This window comes from Malania oleifera, chromosome 5, assembly GCF_029873635.1.
Source record: "Malania oleifera isolate guangnan ecotype guangnan chromosome 5, ASM2987363v1, whole genome shotgun sequence".
Taxonomy (NCBI): domain Eukaryota; kingdom Viridiplantae; phylum Streptophyta; class Magnoliopsida; order Santalales; family Ximeniaceae; genus Malania; species Malania oleifera.
In genome coordinates this window covers 204,086-220,239 of record NC_080421.1, presented here as the reverse complement: position 1 = coordinate 220,239, position 16,154 = coordinate 204,086, and positions in this window count along the sequence as shown.

The following is a 16,154-nucleotide window of genomic DNA, read 5'->3' as shown; positions in this document are numbered from 1 at the left end:
ATGTCATGACTTACCCCCTCATGACTAGATTGTGCGGCTCGTAGGCGGGGTTAAACACTGGTTGACCCTCTAGTGCTAGCCTAATTGTATTCATATTTAGATGCCTATAGCACAAAAGGCCCACTCCACCTAGTCCGGATGCCAGGGAGCTCACAACTATACCTGAGGGCACAATCGGTTGTACCATACTCTATTTCAAACGTATGGTTGCACTGTTTATACTACATCGCAACGGCATCGTGCTCCATAAACTATTGTATTCCATTGGGGTCTGATACTGTATAATAATATTTCTATATAAGCCTAGCTGTTTTACCATGATTTTGTATTTCTGTAATAACCATGATTTTGTATCAACTGTATAGCCGTGACGCTATAATAACTATATATCTATATATTCTGTAGTTGTAATTCTGTATTTTCTATGTCCTGACTGTACATTCTGTATAATCTGTATTTCTGTACATCACAGTTCTATGTTCTGTATATCATGGTTCTATAAAATTCTGTATAATCATGGTTCTGTATATTTTTGTATAATCATGGTAATAAAGACACTATATAATCGACTATGTAAAATATTGTACAATCTTGCTCTGAAATATACAACGTAATCATAATTCTGTAAAATATTGTATAAGCATGATTCTGTAAAATACTGTACATCATATAAACTGTATTTCTGTATAATTCTGTATAGCCGTAGCTCTGTATATAAAACTGTATAAATTATGTTTCATAACTCTATAGGCTATCTAATCATGCTTATGTAAAACTGTATAACATATTCTATAATATTCCAGTATTTCTCATGCCACACAATTCAATAAAACTCTATAAATATGTTCTGTAAAACTGTATAATTTTCATGCTCTAATCAGATACTATATTATGCTGGTAAAATGTCTAATAATGCTGGCATAACATGTATTTCCCTTACCTGACTATCTAGGCTCTAAATACTACTCATAATTTCACGCATGCAGCGTTTATAATTTTCAACACCTAAAATAACACCCATATTGTAATGACCCGAAATTTAAAATAATTAGAAAATATAATAAATGGAATGGATTAAGGGACAATAAGGGAAAAGGAAAGAAATTAGAAGAGGAACAACAGGCCTCATTGACGAATGTCATATCCTCGTCACTGAGTGTCCTTCTAAATCTCGTCGACGAAGGAATCCCAAGAGAGTATATTTTGGAACTCTGAATTTCGGCGATGAAGGTATCTTCTCATCAACAAAATCTCTACAGTGCCTCGTCGATGAATCCACGTATCTCGTTGACGAAACCCTACCTATAAATAGAGAGTTCTTCATTTTTAAGCGAGAAACTTAGGAGCCCTCACTCTCTCTCTACTCAGTTTGACGATCCGGAACCACCACGAGATTCGTAGTATCATTCTCTGTAAGGCTGTAGGAGCTGATCGTTGGGTTGTGAGGTTTGGGAAACATCCCAAAATTAGGGTAAGTGAATTATTTTGGGATTTCCTTAATGAATAATGTTGTATGGAGCCTTGGAGCTTAGGAAATAGTAAATAAGTGTTTTCCTTAAGATTTGAGTTAGTTGGAATTTATTTTAATTAAGTTAGGATTTTTTATTCAAGGTCCAAGTGAAGGCTGCGGGTATCGGTTCGGGGATCCTGCCAGTGTAGTTTGAAAGTCAAGAAAGGAAGAAATTTATGTATTAAATCAGGTTTTTCATGAATTAAAATGGATTATGTGTTATTTATTTATATATGTTTTTATGTGGATTTAAAATGTCAACCATGTTAAAATATGTTTTTTGAGTCTAGGAATGGTTATATAACTATGTATATGTGAAAGTAAATGAATGAAAGTGAAAGATATTTTCCAAGGAATTATATGAGAAATCAAATGTATTTTCAACATATAAATGTTAAATGTGGATTGACTTATTTTACAGGAATATGTATAAAATTACTGTCAAATTGTGTGACATTAAATTCTGTGCAAATATATATATTAAATGTATAAGATGCAGGTTAAGCAAGTAAAGTATTGAGAATAAAATATGATATGGACAATGTTGCCTGTGTATGTTAAATGCAACCATGTAAATGTATGATAGTTGAAAGTCTTGTTAGCATATTCTAGAGCATTTCTATGTGGACTAACTTTAACAGATTCTAGTGCATTTTTATGTGGACTAACAAATGATGGCTAAAGAGTGGCTGCAGTACGAAGGAATGAAATGAAAATATTATGCAATGAAATGACAATGGAATGACCATGGAATGAAATGACAAATGTGAACGAAGTAAATGGGAAAGAGTCACTTAAAGTGAAACGAAATGCAATGTTTAAGTTATGAACATGAACAGATGTGTATGAATAAATAATGACAGAAATGAATAAAGTATTATTTTATTAGAAGTATTTATGTATGTAGAACATGTTACGATTGGGCGAGGCAAACTCTTCGCCTGAGGGCTTGCTGAGAAAGGCGAATACACTAGTGGCTTCAGATGTGGCAGTAGTTGCATAATGTACTAGGGTAGAGGGAACCTATTTGTATGGGCGGGTAGATTTCCCTATCCTTAGGGCCTTTATCGGTAAACTATTGTTGAATGCGTGAGTACGAGATCAAGTTAACACTTGAGGGCTTACTGAGTAGGGTAAGTGCCCTGGTATGCTTTAGTTGTGACCTTAGGGTTACCTAAGTTTCAGGGCAGAGGGGTGCTACTTGTATGGGCGGGTAATCACCCCTATCCTAGGATAATCTCGTGGGTTAAATCTTTTGCATGTGTTTGGTTAGTTTTAGAGAATGATTTCATCGTTATGTTAATAATTTGCAAATGTAATTAAAATGATATCTATTTACCTCATGTTGGCCACACGCTGTTTTAATATGTATGTTTCCTCCCTTACTTAGATGTATCTCACCCGAATATGATTATTTCTTTTTCAGGACATCCTCGAGGTAGGGCTTAGGGAGCTTGAGGGTATTTAGTTTTTTTGAGGAATATAAAGAAACATGGTATATGTTGACGACGTTTTGGATGTAAATATATATGTTTTATGTTTTATGTTGTTATGTTTTAAGGATGTTGAGAGATGAATGGTTGTGAAAATACTGAAATAATTTTGGAGATATATGTATTTGTGGAAATGCAGGTGATGGTTGGATTTTAAGGATCTATAGATAGAAAATAGTAAACTTTGGTATTACGACATTATGGTATTACAGAATAATGTTATATGGAGATTATGTTTAAGTTTTCCACTGCGTATGTATGGACTTTTGTTATGAATTAGGGATTATTAGGATATTATCAGGTATAACGCACCGGACTTGGGTTTAAGGGTTCGAGGCGTTACACATATAACCCCCAATCACACAACTAAACTTACCATAATAATTATCACATTCATATTTTCCCCAACTCCACATATCTAGCATTTCTAAACTATAATTTACCTGAGCTCCTAGAAATATACCCATTGGGGTCTTTAACCCATAGCTGCAGGGTCCTAAAAACACCCTAATCCTGAAAACATAATACCCTAATTTTACTCCACAAAACACTAGTATATTCCCACACAACATAGAATCTAAACTCAGATAAGTCCGGTAATACTAAAAATACCCAATTAATCAACTTACCCTGATTTTGGGATGGTGCCCAAGTTAGCCTAACCAACAATCTGCTCAAGTAGACTTGAAGAGAATCTTCTCAAGAGTAGCGTGGTGGCTTTCGATCGTGGAACTGGTGAAAAATGAAGCTGGAATTGTAGAGAGAAGGAGAGGGGAATGAATTTTAGAGAGAGAGAGGGAGCCTACATGAAATAATTTGCAGAAAATGTGATTTTTGGCCTTATATAGATTGTTTGTCCACGTGGCCTCGTTAACGAGCCACATCTTCTCATCGACGAGTTCAAAAAAGGGGTTCGTTGACGAACACCTAACCTTCGTCGACTAGTTTCAAACCCTAAAATCAGCCCTCTCGATAAGTTCTCGTCGATGAGACATAAGTCCACGTCGACGAGCCCAAGAAGGCTTGGGCTTGTTGATGAGACCCTATTGAGTCCCTTTTGAAAATTTTATTTTCTCTCTTTTATTTTATTATTTAATTCCCATAATTATTTGGGTTACCACATTCTTTTCTCCTTATAAAATTTCGTCCTTGAAATTTGCTATATGTATTGAACACCATCCATTGAGGAAAACAAACTACTTATTTTATTAATTACCCTCACTTATGGCGGAGTACCGTGGTTTCATAAGCAGTTCTAGGAGATTACAATTATACTCATAAAAGAAAAATTCTCCCAATACCAACATACTATCTATCCTATAATCTAAAATACAACTATACATTTATCATTATGTACTGAATAAAATAAAACGGTCATTATCTGAACAAAACTGACTATTACTATATCCTACTAAATAGGTGTGGGTATTTCTATCTGATTTCCTCCTTAAGCCCCCACGAAGCTTCCTCTATGGCGTGATTCCTCCACAAGACTTTTCCTAACTGAATTTTCTTGGTGCGCAATTCCTATTCCTTCCTGTCTAGGATCAGTACTGGTGCTTCCTTATATAACAGTAAATCTCTGAGCTTATCTCCATATAACTTATCACGTGGGAATGGTTTGGAATGTATTTCCTCAAAATGGAAACATGAAATACGTTGTGAATTCTAGATAGAGCTGGTAGTAGAGTTAGATTATAGGCAACTGACCTCACTCTTTCAAGTATCTCAAATAGGCCAATGTACCTAGGGCTCAGCTTGCCTTTCTTCCCAAATCTCATAATTCCTCTCAGTGGAGCTACCTTCAAAAATACCCGAACTCCCACATCAAACTCCAATTCCAAGTGGTTAGTATTTGGGTAACTTTTCTGTCGACTTAGAGTTGCACTGATTCTGTTTTTAATAAGCCAGACTTTATCGTATGCCTATTGCACCAACTCTGGTCCCAATACTCACCTTTCTCCACTTCATCCCAGTATAATGGAGGGCAATACCTCCTACCATATAAAGTCTCGTACGGTGTCATCCTAATGCTGGCCTAATAGCTGTCATTGTATGCAAACTCGACCAGTGGTAAATACTGGGTCCAACTACCCCCAAAATCCAGCAGGCATGCTCGTAGCATATCCTCAAGTATCTGGATTGTCTTCTCTATCTGCCTATCTGTCTTAGGATGAAAAGTGGTGCTGAATGCTAACTGTGACCCCATAGCCTCTTAAAAGCTCCTTCAAAATTGTAAAGTAAATCAGGGGTCTCGGTTTGAAACTATAGATACTGGCACACCATGAGAGCGCACTATCTCTTGAATGTATAATTCTGCTAGTTTGTCCATAAAATAGTTGACTTTGATAGGGATAAAATGAGTGATTTTCATCAACTGATCTACGACCACCCATATGGTGTTTTGTCCCTACTGTGCAGGCGGTAACGCTGTCATGAAGTCCATGGAAACATGATCTCATTTCCACTCAGGAATGTATATCTGCCCTTCCGGTCTTTGGTGCTCAGCCTTTATCTGCTGACACATCAAGCACTGTTTCATGAATTCAACAAATTTCCTCTTCATGTCACTCCACCGGAAGGATTCCTATAGATCCCGATACATTTTCGTGTTACCCAGATGCACAGTGCAAAGGGATCTATAAGCCTCTTCTAAGATTTTCCCCCTGATCTCGACCTCTGTAGGAATGCATAGTATGGCATGGAACCTCAAAGCTCTGTTATCTAAAATACTGAACTCTTCCCCTTGTCCATCTTGTACTATTTCCATCAGTTCTATTAATTATGGATCACTCCTCTAGGCGGTTTTAATTCTTTCTTGCAAAGTACGCTACACCACCAAGTTGGCAATGAATGTTTGGTGATCACCCTCCATCAGCTCCACGCCTAACCTCTCCAAATCCATTTGGATAGGGTGCTGAATCTCCACTACTGACAATACTACTTCTAATGACTTTCGACTCACTGCATCATCTACCAGATTTGCTTTCCCTGTGTGGTAGCTAATAGTGCGATTATAATCTTTAATAAGTTTCATCCATCTTCTTTGCCTCATATTCAGTTCTTTCTAAGTGAATAAATATTTCAAACTTTTGTGGTCCGTGAAGATTTCACATTTTCCTCCATAAAGATAGTGTCTGCAAATCTTGAGGGCATACATCACTGCAACTAGCTCTAAATAATGCATATGATAGTTCTTTTCATATTCTTTAAGTTGTCTGGATGCATAAGCAATAACTCTCCCGTGCTGCATCAACACACACCCGAGCCCTCTCTGAGACGCATCACTGTAAATGACAAATCCATCCTCTCCTGATGGAATAGCCAATACTGGGGCAGTAACCAGCCACTATTTCAACTCTTGAAAGCTCTACTCACATTTATTAGACCATTCAAACCTCGCATTCTTTCTTGTGAGCTATGTCAAAGGACTTGATAGTCTGGAAAACCCATCCACAAAGCGCCGATAATACCTTACCAATCTTAGAAAACTCCTGATTTCTTCAACATTTCTCAGCCTCGCCCAATCTACCACTGCCTCTTACCTGGTTCAACTACTTTACCATTCCTAGATATCACATGCCCTAGAAAAATGACTTACCTTGGCCAAAATTCACATTTCTTGAATTTCGCGTACAAATTTCTTTCCCTTAATACCTGTAACACTAGCCTCAAATGATATTTATGCTCCTTAAAACTCTTTGAATAGACTAGTATATCATCTATAAAAACCACAACGTACTGGTCCAAATACTGATGGAACACCCGATTCATCAGATCCATGAACGTTGTAGGTGCATTTGTTAGACGAAATGACATAATGAGAAACTTGTATTGCCCATATCGAGTCCTAAAAGCCATCTTCGGTACGTCCTTCGCTTTAACTCTCACCAGGTGATAACCTGACTAGAGATCAATCTTGGAGTAGACTTGAGTCCCCTGAAGCTAATCAAATAGATCATCGATTATGGGAAGAGGAATATTCTTTATCATCACTTTGTTTATTTCTCTATAATCAATGCACATTCTCATGGTCCCATCTTTCTTCTTTACGAATAAAACCAGTGCTCCCCAAGGCAACACGCTAAGCCTGATACAACATTTTCTAACAGCTCCTACAATTAATCTTTTAACTCTTTTAATTCTGCTGGAGCCATTCTGTAAGGCACTTTAGATATTGGTGTCGTCCCTGAAAGTAAATCAATTGCAAATTCTATCTCTCAATCAGGTGGTAAGCCAAGTAACTCTTCAGGAAAAATATTTAGAAATTCTCTAACCACTAAAATATCGTTAAGCTTTAATTATCCCTTTGGCCTCTCCTTTACATAAGCCACGAATCCTTAACAATCGCCCTGAAGCAGCCTTCTCACCTGTAAAACCGACACTAATCGCGGTGGGGCACGCACACACGATCCCATAAATTTGAATTACTGCTTACCCGGAGGTCTAAAGATCACTTCTTTCTTATGACAGTTAATGCTAGCATGATTAGATGCCAACTAGTCCATACCCAATATCACGTCAAACCCCTGTAGGTTTAGTACCACAAGATCAGCTGGTAGTACTTCCCCGTTAATAGTCACTAGAAAATTCCTAAGTATCTTTCTACATCTCACTACAGATCTAGTCAGCGTGGCAATAGACAGATCTACATTTAAGAGTTGTGCCTCAATCCCAGATAATTTAGCGTAATCCGATGATACAAATGAATGGGTGACACCCGTGTCAAAAAAAACAATACCTTTATATGATAAAGCGGTAAAAGTACCTGTCATGACATTTGCGGTGGTCTCCCCGTCTCTCGGCGTCAAAGCATAAACCCTCGCCAGGGCTATATTCCTCTACTAGCCACCACCCTTGGGTGCCTGATTATGTCTCTAGATCTGTCTAGGAGCTGGTGCTTTATTCAGTGACCACTAACACTCCCGTACTATGCGTCCAGGTCTACCGCAACTGTAATAAACATTGCTCCCCAACCAGCATGCTTCTGTATGTCTCCTACCACAAATAGGGCAAATAGGGTATGCCTGCTCACCCTGATACTCGTGATCTCCTCCATCCTGTCTCTGAACTCTGCCAAATCTATTTCCCTTCCAATGGCCTCATCTATAACTCACCTAAAATCCCAAAGATGCAGGTCTCTTTCTGTGACTCAATGTCCCCACATCCCTCTAACTCGATGCTCCTACATCTTTTTGCTCGCTCTCCTCTGCCATAGTGGCCCTGTCAACCAGCTCAGAGAAGTCCTGCAGCTTTAAAACCACCACTTGTTTATAAATATCCTGTCTCAAGCCCCACTCAAACATCCTAACCTTTTTCACCTCATCTGGAATAATATAAGGGGCGAAGCGTGACAACTCAATAAACTTCACCGCGTACTGTTGGATTGTAAGATTTCCCTGAGTCAATCTTAGAAATTTTGCTACCTTCGCCTCCCTAACGGTGGTGGGAAAATATCTATCAAATAAGATTTCTTTAAATCAGCACCAAGTCATAACTACTGGTACCTGTCTCTGTTCCTCCAATAATCTCGTAGTCATCCACCACCTCTTAGCCTCACCTGTTAGTTTATAGGTAGCATAAAGAACCTTCTGCTCATCGGTGCAATGGAGGACCATCACTATTTAATCAATCTCTTGTATCCAATTCTTAGCCACTGCAGGATCGACTCCTCCTGAAAAAGCCAAAGGATTCATTTACGTGAACTTTTCAATAGTACAACCTCGCCCTGTCAATGGTCCTCCTTGCTTTTTGGAGTTACGTGCAATTTCGGCCATAACCTGTTAAGCCACACTACGTAAGACTGCGTCTAAATCCCCACCACCTACACCATAGGGGTCTGCCCCATCATCCCCACTGGCATGAGCGCTACTTCCTCTAGGGTCCATCTTGAAAAGGAAAATAAACATAATCTGAGGACCCTGTATGTATAACATAACTAACATATTCATCAACTTTTGAAATCTCATAACATCAACTAATCTATCATCCTTACCCTCGATTTAAGATTCAGTCTAGTAATTGAGAAACACAACCTAGCCATAGTTTACTATGGCTTTCCTAAAATCATCACCCCAGGAAAGGCACAAAAATCATAACGGAAATTCTGCTTCTCGATCACTAAACAAAACCCTAAATACTTATCTTCATTCCCCAACATTGACTCACTAAATTCCTGATCTATTCCTGTACTTTGGTATTGTTTCTGCTGCACTTTATAGCCTACAAAACCTAGCAACCTAGGCTTTAATTTTCATCCATTTTTTCCCCTTCTATATTAATATATAATTTCTGATACCTTGCATGAGCATAGCTGACATCATCACGACCCGAAGTGAGACCGTGGTATCCTGTACATTTCATATAACACCTAGGCAGGAGAAGTACATACATATCCAACATATTCCAAAATACAATACCTGAGTACTATATACCTAGCTATACACATACACACATTTATACATAACACTTCCTAAAAGTCCCAAAAATACTGTGGGTTCCACAAATCAGCCCAAAACTCACCCCAAAACTATTCCAACTCTACCCTACCTCTACCTTTGAGCCGTCCCTGCTTGCCTCTCTAGATTACCTAAAATGTTTAATAATGTTGGGGTGAGACACCTCTCAGTAAGGAGAAACATGTTATTACTAGTGTGTGGCATATGGTTAGTTGGCAGCATATCGTTTAATCAATACTGTATACAATATACATCAAGAAAAACATCTGTATAAAAACACATGCTTATGTCATATAGAATATGAAAATTTATGAGTTATCTATTCAAAAGTACTTCTATCTATAATACATAATCTTTGCTTTCCGTGTATACTATACATAACCATATATCTATAAACTTCCCCCTGGATGGCTATATGTCATGACTTACCCCCTCAAGTTTTTGAGAGTTTGAAAGAGGGGAGAGTTTGAGGTTGGAGAGTTTCTGAGAGTTTGAGAGGAGAGAGACTGTAGAGATCTCCTAGTAGGGGAAATTAGGGTTTCCCGCTCGTTTGGTTGCAGAGCAGAAGGTTAGAGGAGGCTGAGAAGAGGGTGAGAACAAGAAACCCTAAGGGATCCATTTGCAGAGGGAAGAAGAAAAGAGAAAGAGAGCTTCGAATTAGAGAAAATAAAAATGAGCAAAAATGAAAAAAATTGACTTTTTATATGTTTGGTGTCGGGACCATAGGATCGCGCCACGTGGCTCTCCTCCCACCGCATCTTCACATGCTACGCGGCCTCTTGTGAGTCATTCAATCTGTTTTCCTTCTCAACATTTGAGATCGTGTCATGTCTTTGATCCGGGTAATCCTCCATTTCCCCTTTCGCTGGCCGACATGTGGCATGCTATCCTCCACATCTTCGCGGTGTTACGTGGTCTCTTGTGAATCGTTCGATCTTTGTTTCTCCATAATAGTTGAGATGGCGCCACTGCACCGATCCAAGCACGTAGATACCCTTCCATCCAGCTGTCGACATGTGGCCAAACAGTTAACCCATACCAGTTTCCCATTGAACTGGTTGACCCCACTGAACCGGTTTCTTTTTTATTTTTGTTATTTATTTTATGTATTATATTATGTATTTGCTTAAAAATTTGAAAAAAATATGGAAAAGTTAAAAAAAAAAATTCAAAAAAAATGAGAGGAAAACCATAAAAAAAAAAAATTTTGATTTGGTTTTCACCATTTTCTTTATTTTTGTATTATATTAGGCTTTAAAATTTCATGAAAAATTTGGAAAAATCACCAAAAAATTCAGAAAAATCGTAAAAATATTTTTGAGGTTGAAAGATTGTCTTTACAAACTTTTCATCCCTAATAAGTTCAAAAACCTCCCATAAAATTTTGAAAATATTGCCTAATATTTAGAAAAATCCTATAATTTCTTTGAAAAAATTAAGGGAGTTATTTTTTGTAAAATATTTTTTTGATTTTGTTCCCTATGACTTTAAAAAAAGGGTATGAGTTTTTTGAGCTTCACGTACCCTAGTTTTAAAGGATATTATATATTATGTAAATATTTGTGTGGTCCATTTATTTTGCATGTTCGTTGGTGATTTTGTAAATTCAAAAAGGGAGTAAAATAAAAAGGCTACTAAATTCAATTTGGGATAATATTCGATTAATTAGGTACCGTTTGTAGAACGAGTGTGTAAGGGGTGCTAATACCTTCCTCTCGCATAACCAAACTCCCAATCTCGATCATGGTAATGTTGACCGATTCTACCCTTAATTGGGTAGTAATCATGCATGTTAACCACACTCCAAAAGGTTAGTGGCGACTCCATCACGCAATTTTCCTGAAAATCAAATTATTCATTTTTCATTTGCCCACTTAGGAGCACCCTTGCTCCCGGGGACATTGTGACAACAGAGGCATAAGACACCAAATCGTCAAAACCATGCCTGAGGGGGTGGCCTGATGATGCGTTTGTTTTTGTCTATAGCTACACTACACAACAACTACTAGTCACCTGAACTAGGACTCCTTGTGCTCTGAACATCATCATCATCATTATCTTCATTATGAGTTTTTAACTCCACCTACACCTTCTATTGATCTCTCAAGCTAAAACCCCCCTGCATTTCTCCCCTATGTCCCTAACTCCACCCGAACCACATGCCTGTTACAATTGAAGTTTTTTGGCACTTGTTTCTCTACTTCTTTACGAGTACGTCGCAACGTGACTTTCTCATTGAAAATCACATTTTTGCTAATTACCACCTTGTTTGCCACTTGATCTCACAACTTGAACCCTTTCACAACATTGTGATACACTAGAAAGATGCACCATTTAGACTTCACCTCAAACGTTGATCTCTCCTCACAAGGAATGTGCACATAGGTTGGACACCCAAACACTCTTAACCCGTAGTAGTCTACCTTGTTACCTGTTCACACTTCCTCAGCAACTTTCCTATCCTATGATGCCCTTGGTGATTTATTAACCAATAAACAAGTCATAATCACCACCTCGACCTAGAAATTCATTACAAGTCCAACATTCAACCTAAGACGCTGAACCCTTTCAGCTAGAATTCAGTTTATCCTCTTTGCCACACCATTTTTTCGTAGTGTCCGACATACTAAAAAATGTCTCCTTATACCATGCTGCTCATAAAACTCTACAAAACCTGAATTTGTGTACTCAGTATCGTTATCTGACCTAAGGCACTTTATCTTTATCTCGGTATGGTTCTCCACCTCAACTTTCCACAATTTAAACTTGGAAAATGTGTCAGACTTATGTTGCATGAAGTAAACCCAGACCTTTCATGAGTAGTCATCAATGAAACTCACGAAATACACAACCCCCTCGTGATGCCCCCCAAACATCCGTATGAACATAGTCTAGTAATCCCTCTATTTTGTGTGTGGTTGCCATAAACTAAACTCTATTTTGCTTCCCAAGTACACAGTACTTGTAGAAATCCAACTTACATGATTTTTACACTCTTCTAGAAGATTTCTTTTGTGAAGTTCCTTCATCCCACATTCACCTATATGCCCTAACTGCATATGCCACAAAATTGTACTATCAAACTCAAACTCAGTGGTTGCAGCTCCACCTACAACCGTTGTACCCAATAGTGTATATATATTTTCTGGCACTCTCTTCCCCTTTATCATGGTCAGAACGCTCCTGCTCACCTTCATTGCCCCACCTTCAGATTTATAACTAAACCTGTTACAATCCAAGGTGCCCAATGAAACCAAATTATTCCTCAACTGTGGTATGTGCCTCACATCACACAACATCCTAACCACACCATCGTACATCTTTATTCATATATTCCCTATCCCGATCACTTTGCACGCAGCATTGTTCTCCATCAGAATAGTACTAGAACTCACTAATTTGTACGTAGTAAACCAGTCTTTGTTGGGCGTTATATGATAAGAACACGCCAAGTCTAAGATCTAACCATCTACAAACTTATTTGCCTAGATGAAACCGAAAGCATATCACCGTCACTGCTTCCAAAGTCTCATTCTTTTACTACATTTGCCTTGTTTGATGACCCTTCTTTGTTTTCAGCATTCCCCTTCATCCAATCTGGGCACTCAAGTTTTATGTGTCCCTTTTTACCGCACTTAAAACATTGCACATCTTTCCTTTTGTTGGATTTGGACCAAGCCTTATGGTTGTTCGATCTAGCCCGAGATTTGACTCTCCCACAATCCAAATTACCCTTCACCATGAGCCCTTCGCCTTGAGAATTATTGTCATTGACCTTCTTCTTTTGATGGAAACTCAAGAGGTCTCTCATGATATCCTCCAACTCCAGGGTTTCTTTTCCCCAAGACAGATTTGTAACTAGGTTCTCATACGTTGGATGTAACGGCCCGACCCTCTACGTGGGCCCGGAGTGCTACTAATCCATTCATTTACCTGATAATTCATATACTAATATCATGTATGCAATGAAAAATATAAATATAATCTTCCAACAAATATAATACCATAGTTTTTTGCTTCCATCTACATTCTAGCATAAATCATACATCCACCTGTATTCACATATATACATATCTCCAAAACATAACTTACACTTGCAGTATTCACAAACATCAGTATTCACAACTAACCATTTCCCCAGGAAACTTAAAACATAAAACATAAATTTTATACATCCCAAAATTAACATAGAAATATACCCTTTTCTTTTTCTATTTCCCAATGATGCTATAAAAACCTCGAGCTCTCAAAACTCGATCTTAAGGAAATCCTGAAAAAGATAAATTCATATTTGGGTGAGACACATCTTAGTAAAAGAAAAAACAATATATTAAAATAGTGTATGGCTAACATGAGTTTATATAACAACATAATATTTAACATTTGAAAATCATTAACATAATTTCTGAAATTATTCCATGAACCTAATCAATCACATGCAAGAGATTTAACTCATGAGATTACCCAAGGATAGGGTGATTACTCACTCATACAAGTAGCTCCCCTCTGCTCTGATACTTAGGTAATCCTAAGGTCACTACTAAAATATACCAGGACACTCACTTTACTCAGTAAGCCCTCAAGTGTTAGATTGATCTCGTACTCACACCATTCAACAATAGCTTACCGGCAAAAGCCCTAAGGATAGGGAAATCTACTCGTCCATATAAGTAGGTTCCCTCTGCCCTAGTACGTTATGCAGTTACTACCACATTTGAAACTACTATAGCACTCGCTTTACTCAACAAGCCCTCAGGCGAAGAGTGCACCCCGCCCAAATGTAACATGTTCTACATACATAAATACTTTTAATATCATAATATATTATTCTTTCTGCCATTATTCAATCATACACATCTGTTCGTGTTCATAACTTAAACATTGCATTGCATTTCATTTTACGTAATCATCAACATTACATCGTTCACATTTGTCATTTCATTCCTTTATCATTACATTGCATTTTCATTTCTTTCCTTCATACTACAACTGGTCTTTAGCCATCATCAGTTAGTCTACAACTCCTTTCAGCTGTCATCAGTTAGTCTACACAAAAGTGTGCTAAAATCTGCTAACATGACTGTCTTTCAACTATCTTACATTTACATGGTTGCATTTAGCATACACAAGCAACATAGTCCATAACATATTTTATTTCCAATACTTTACTTACTTAGCCTACATCTCATACATTTAACATATATTTTCACAGGATCTCATGCCACACAATTTAACAGTCAAATTCATACAAAATTCCTGTAAAATAGGTCAACCCACATTTAACATTTATATGCTAAAAATACATTTCATTTCTTACATAATTCCTTAAAAATCACTTTTCACTTTCATCAGTTCATTTCCACATATACATAGCTAAATAAGTGATCCAGGCTTTGAAATCATAGTTTTACATGATTGACATTTTAATAATTCACACCAAAACATGCATATATTATAACATATTTTATTACTTTTAATTTTATAAAATCTGCTTTAATATATAATTTCCCCTTACGTGGTTTATTAAACTACGCCAATAGGGACCCTGAAAAATACCTACGGTACTCACTCAGATCCTGAATAAAAAATCCTAATTCCATTAAATTAATCATAAATAAAATGCTACTTTAATATTCCCTAGGCCCTTAAATACCATATAACAGTTATACCCTCAAATATAACCAATTTGTCAAAATTTCTAAATCCCACTCATGCTTTGGAGTGGGGCCTAGAAAACCCCAATTGAAAATTTACTCATGTCAAAATGACGACGATTACGACTAGAACCCCATGGTAGTGCTTGATCGTCGATTTAACAGCAGATTTAACAAAAAATTGCGAAATTAGGGAAATGTTGCCTTACCTCAAGAATGGTGCCTACACCGCTCCACGACAAATTTGCTCTAATAGAAATGTCGGTGGTGGAATTAGAAATCCAACGACACCTTCCGTTTTCTGATCGGTCGAATATCCGTTGAAAAATGAGAGGAGAGAAAGAGGAGACGAAGGAGTGGACGACTGAGAGAGAGCGCAGGAGGTCTCTCTCTCTGCAATTCACAGGAAGCCTCTCTAGCTTTCTTATCATTTTTTTTCCCTTTCTTTTTTCTTTTTCTTACTTAGTCATATGTTATAATAATGTTATATATATACATATATATGTATCTATGCTTTAACCATTACATATATATATATCATATTATTTATTTAACAAATCAAATTTAATAATACTTAATTAGTTAATTGATTAATAATAAATAATTTTAATTTAATTAAATTTTTTTTATTTTATTTGTTTGTTTAATTAATTGATTTAATAATGTTTAATTAATTAACTAATCAATAATTATTCTTAATTCTAATTTTTTTAAATAATTATTTTTTAAATATTTTTTTTTGGGTTATTACATTGGAGACGTAGGTAGGGAATTCAATAACATCAATGCTTTGTCTTAATTCTCAAACTTCACATGAACCTGTTTTCATATTGCTGATGATTTGATTGAAAACGTTGATGTGTTGATTCAAATCTAAACCTTCTGCCATCTTAAGCTCATAAAGTCGTTGCTTAAGATTCAACTTGTTCGATAAAGACTTGGACATGTATTGACTATCCATTTTCAGCCAAACTGCCACCGGCGATTCCTCATCCATGACGTGATACATCACGTCATCAGCTGGACACAATCTGATAGT